Here is a 5,889-nt window from a genome sequence, read left to right on the forward strand (position 1 = left end):
TTGCTTTTCAAGGAGAGGAGCAGAAGGGGAGGAGGGGTTTGTGCGGGGAGAAGGGTGCAACAATGAATGAATGGAATCCCAAAATCTCTGTAGAAGTTCATTGAAATGAAAAATAAACAACCTAAATTAAAAAAAAATCAGCTTGGTAGTTTCCACAATCAACACTCTTCGCACCAACAGTCAAGGAGTGCTGTGGAACAAAGATGCCAGTTTAGAGCCTAATGTGCACCTGATCATGGTCTTCCCAATTATTTGCTGTGCATTAGAAAGCAGGACAATGACCAAAGGTGACAGAAAAAAAATGATGCCATGTGGTTGTACAATTTGATGGGGGGTGGGGGTGCGGGAATTTTGAAGAATCTATTCTGGAAAACGATGCATTCAAATTTTGTAAATAAACTAGTATAATAATCAAAACAAACTACACACACACACACACAAAAACCCAAATAAAAATTTTTTTAAAATGATGTCATTGGTGTAGAAGAGAAAACTAACCCTGTTTTGGAGAGGGTTAAACCAAGCTGCTTCTTGGAGGCAAGCATTTTGAGGCTCTGTCTCACATCCTTTGGGGATGTTGCCAGTGGGGCATGCTTCAATCTTTGGATAATGATATTATGCTTGGAAGAGTGGAGGGACAAGTGAGATGGATTGACACAACAACTGGCGTAATGAGGGTAAGTGTGTCAGAGATAGTGAGATTGGATTTGGATTGAGCAGGGTTTAGAGATATTGTGCATAGCCTTGCTACGTGTTATAGTCGACTCGATAGCACCCAACAACATTATAAATGTTTTTCAGTTTCTTACTCTGTGTTTACTTTGTTACTGTGGAGGAAGTTCATTGGTTTTTGTATATTGATCTTATGTCCTGCCACTCTAGGGAATTGGTTCACTAGGTCTCACAGGTATTTTTGTTGAGACCTTGGGGTTTTCTAATCATACAGTCTGCGTATAAGGAGAGTTTTACCACCTCTTTGCCAATCTGGAGGCCTTTTGCACTGGAGCGCAGAGAAGCCAACGCAGAAGGAAGAATTCAAGATACTAAAGAGTTGAATAGGAGATTTCAAAAGGCAGCACAGGATGACAAAGTAAAATATTACAATGAAATGTGCAAGGAGCTGGAGTCAGAAAATCAAAAGGGCCGAACTCACTCAGTATTTCTTAAGCTCAAGGAACTGAAGTACAAATTCAAAACTTGAGTCGTTATAATCAAGGATGTTTTAGGCAGAATATTAAATGATCCAGGAAGTATTAAAAGAAGATGGGAAGAATATACTGAATCACTGTATCGAAAGGAATTGTCCGACACAGAAGAATTTAATGAAACAACATATGAGCAAGAGCCTATGATGATGAAGAAAGAAGTTCAGGCTGCTTTGAAGGAAATAGCAAAAAATAAGGCCGCAGGAATAGATGGTATTGACATATTTCAGCTAACAGATGCTGCCCTGGACGTGCTCACTAAGTTGTGTCAAGAAATCAGGAGAACAACCACTTGGCCAACTCACTGGAAGAGATCCATATTTGTTCCCATTCCAAAGAAGGGTGACCCAAAAGAGTGTGGAAACTATAGAACAATATCATTGGTTTCACATGCAAGCAAGATTGTACTGGAGATTATTGAAAAACAACTGGAACAGCACCTCAGCAGAGAACTACCAGAAGTCCAGGCTGGGTTTAGAAGGCATCTTGGTACTAGGGATATTGTAGCTCATATTAGATGGATCTTAGCGGAAAGCATCCAGTACCAGAGGAATGTCTACCTGTGTTTCATTGGTTATGCAAAGGCATTTGACTATGTGGATCGTAACAAACTATGGCTGACTCTGAGAAGAAGGGGAATCCCAGAACACTTGATTGTGCTAATGCAAAACCTATACTTGGACCAAGAGGCAGTCATCAGAACAGAGCAAAGAAACACTGCATGGTTCAAAGTTGGGAAGGGCGTATGCCAGGGATGTGTCCTGTCTCCATACCTTTTCAACCTGTATGCAGAACAGATTATCCAGGAGGCTGGGCTCTTTGAGGAAAAATGTGGCGTCAGGATTGTTGGAAGCTCTGTCAACAATCTGTGTTATGCAGATGACACAACCCTGCTTGCTGAAACTGAGGAGGACCTGAAGTGCTTGCTGCAGAGGGTCAAGGACTGCAGCCTTCAATATGGATTGAGTCTTAATATCAAGAAGACAAAGATTCTCACCATTGGACCAATTGGCAGCATCAGGATGAATGGTGAAGAGATTGTGATTGTTCATAGCTTTAGTTTGCTTGGCTCCACAGTCAACACTGTTGGCACCTGCAGTCAGGAAATTAAAAGACATATCGCGATGGGAAAGTCTGCTGTTAGGGACCTCTCCAAAGTCCTGAAGAGCAACGGTGTCTCTCTGGAGACTAAGGTGCATCTGATACGGGCCATGGTCTTTGCAATCACTTGTTATGCATCAGAGAGTTGGACAATGACCAAGGAGGATAGAAGGAGAATTGATGCCTTTGAGCTCTGGTGCTGGAGAAGAGTATTGAGGGTACCATGGGCTGCTAAGAAAACAAACACATTCATCCTAGAGAGGGTTAAACCAGGCTGCTCCTTGAAGGCAAGGATTCTGAGGCTTCGTCTGACATACTTTGGACATGTTGTAAGGAGAAACCAGTCCTTGGAGAGGGACTTCATGCTTGGGAGGGTGGAGGGACGGTGCAGGAGGGGAAGGCCCTCTATGAGGTGGATTGATTCAGTGACTGGGGTAATTGGGATGGGTGTATCAGAGACAGTGCGAATGGCACTGGACAGAGTAGAGTTAGGGCTGTTGTACATAGGGTCGCTATGAGTCGCATGTGACTCGATGGCACATAAAAACAACAACATCATCAACAACAACAACAACAACATATCTGACCTTGTCAATCTGGTTAAGGCATGAATTTCAATGAATCTGTCAATTTTGAATTTTGGTTTTTGAATTTATTAGATTTTCATAGTACTCTGTTATTACCAATTTAATTTCAGCTGGTTCTCTTTATGTTATTATTGTCTTCTCTTCCTTTTCTTTTGTTAAGTTTACCAATCTCCTGGTCTTGTTGAAGGTTTCAGTTTGTTCTGTTTTCAATGACATTTATTTCTGCTCTTGTCCTTTTAATATCCTTTCTTCTAGAGTCTGTGGGGCTATATTGTTATTCTTTTTCTATCTGATGGAGATGTTGAATTAGTTCATCAATTTTGTTTTTTTTCTTCCTTTTTAAAGGCTTACCTAGTGCTGTAAACTGTCCCCTAAGGACTGACTGCCTTAGGTGTATCTCAGAGATTTTAGTATGTTTTATTTTGATTGTCATTTGTTCAAGAAAATTTTTTATTTCTTCAATAACCCAATTGTGTTCTTTCAGGGTATTATTTAGCTTCCGTGTGAGTGGTTTTCTAAGCTTTATCCTCTTATCATCCATTTCTGGTTTAGTCATTGTGGTCTGATAAGATATTTTGTATTCCTTCTTTTTTTTTTTTAAATTTGTTGAAGCTTGCTTTATGTCCTAGTGAGATGAAAGTAAATTGACTTTTTAGTTGGGTACAGTACCCTGTATATACTAACAAGGTCGAGTTGGTCAATTGTATAGCTTAGATATACTACCTCTTTGTTAAGTTTCTTTCAAGTTGACCTATACTTTGGTGAAAGTTTTGTAGTAAACTCTCCTACCACTGTTGTGAAATCTATACCTAAACCAAAAGACTGTTGTGTGAACAAAACAAGGGGACAGTACATGGTTTAAAATTAAGTAGGGAGGGCGATGCTAAACATGGTGACACAGATGTGTTAAATGTGATAATGGTTACCCACGGTGGACAGTGTTTGGTGGAGGTCCCAGATTAAAACAGGATTGGAAGTAGAAATGGCATCCACTTCCGAAATAGCGTGCCTCTGGAAACTCTATTAACTTAGAGAAACTACGAAAGTTATACAAGTGTTCAGGTTTTTCGTTTATGAGTCATCTACAATTTGACGGTACTTAACAACAAATAGGAGCGTGTTAAGGTTGTATTTTCTCTAAATCTTATTCAAATTGAATGCTGAGTAAATTATTTAAGAAGCTGCACTCTATAAAGAAGAATGGAGGAAGATTCATAAATAACCTGCATTATACAGATGATACAACCTTGCTTGCTGAAAGTGAGGAGGGCTTGAAGCACTTGTTGCAGAAGATCAAAGAATACAGCCTTCAATATGAATTGCATGTCAACATCAAGAATACAAAAATTCTTACCACTGGACCGGTAAGCAAAGACGTGATCGATGGAGAAAAGATTGAAACTACTAACAACTTCATCTTACTTGGATCCACAATCAACACCCTTGACACTGTTGTGTACTGTTGACTTGGAACCGACCAATAGCTGACCCTCCAGTATGTTTTCAAAGGCAGTTAATTGCACGGGAGGAGATTGTCCATCTTTCTTTCACAGAGTGGACTGTGGCCTCAAACCATGTATCTTTGGGATTGCAGTGCAGCTTTTTGCCATGAGGCCACCAAAGTTTAGGAGACATATTGCACTAGGAAAGTCTGCAATTAGAGACCTCTCCAAATTATTGAGGACTAACGATGTCAATCTGAGGATTAAGATACATCTGATTCAGGCCATGGTCTTTTCAGTCACTTGCTATGCAGCTGAGAGCTGGACAATGAATAAGGATAACAGAAGAAGAATTGATGTCTTTGAGTTGTGTGGTGTTGGAGGAGCGTGCTGAACATCCCATGGACTGCCAAAAGAACAAACAAATATATCTTGGAGAAAGTGCAGCCAGTGTGCCCTTTGGAGGCAAAGATGATAAGGCTTTGCCTCATGTGCTTCGGGCATGTTCCTGGGAGGGGCTGTTCCATGATGCTTGGAACGGCAGATGGTTGGCAAAAGAGTGGAAGAACCTCAACCATGTAGATTGACACAGTGACTACCCAGTGGGCTCTAGGGTGTCAGGAAGTGTGAGGATGGCACAGAATTAATATCTGTTGTTCACGGGGTCACTCAACAGCACCTAATAACAACAACCACTATTGTGGTGCTGTCTATTTCATTTTTTCAAATCTGTTAACCACTTCAGGTTTATCATTTGGACTATAGATGTTGACCAAGGTAATGTCTTCTTGATCTAGTGTGCCTTTAATTATTATTTAGAACTCTTCCTATGGGAGAAGGATGGGCAGTCTCCTCCTGTGCAATTAACTGGCTCTGAAAACCAGCTGGCGGGTCAGCTATGAGTTGTTTCCGACTCTACGATACACAATAACAACAACAGTATCATTCCTTATTTTTTATAGTGGTTGTCATCCTAAGTCTGTTTTATCATAGATTAGTATAGCGACCCTACTTTTTTGGGTAAGCCATTTACTTGGTATATTTTTTTCCCCAGCCTTTGATTTTTAGTCCTTTTCCTCACTTCTTAGTTGTGTCTCTTGTAGGCAACATATTGATGAGCTTTTTTTTTTCCATTCTGCAATTATTTTTCTCTTAATTGGTGTATTCAAATAAATATAATTAATGACAAGCTAGGTTTTTTGGTAAATAAAATTTTATTTAAATTGTGATTTTAATGAACGTTTACAGAGAATTTAGATTTAAATTCACTCATTGTTGTACATTTTAACCCCCTCACCCTCCCTTACCCCCTGCCAGTTTACTGTTTTATAAAATATTCATTTATTGTTGCACAATTACCTATCTCCCCTGCAAGTCGTCTTGCAATGATATATCTCTTATTCTGAGCTTTTGTTGTATTTATAATGTCTAATAATATATTCGTTTTAGACAGTTCTATTTTCTTTTTTGATTAAATTTTATTCATTTTAATGAACATTTACAGAAATTTTTGGGTTTTCATTCATTCATTGTTGCACTGTTTTCTCCACCCTC

The 5,889-nt window shown here is 39.5% G+C and overlaps 1 protein-coding gene across 1 annotated transcript in view; it reads right to left on the reverse strand.

The window, feature by feature from the left end:
- Positions 1-5,889, reverse strand: part of ARHGEF9 (Cdc42 guanine nucleotide exchange factor (GEF) 9) — a 693,374-nt gene that overhangs the window by 49,785 nt on the left and 637,700 nt on the right. The window lies entirely within an intron of this gene.

The sequence above is a fragment of the Elephantulus edwardii genome, unplaced genomic scaffold, assembly GCF_000299155.1.
Source record: "Elephantulus edwardii isolate Elephantulus edwardi_28Jun2011 unplaced genomic scaffold, EleEdw1.0 scaffold00349, whole genome shotgun sequence".
Lineage (NCBI taxonomy): Eukaryota > Metazoa > Chordata > Mammalia > Macroscelidea > Macroscelididae > Elephantulus > Elephantulus edwardii.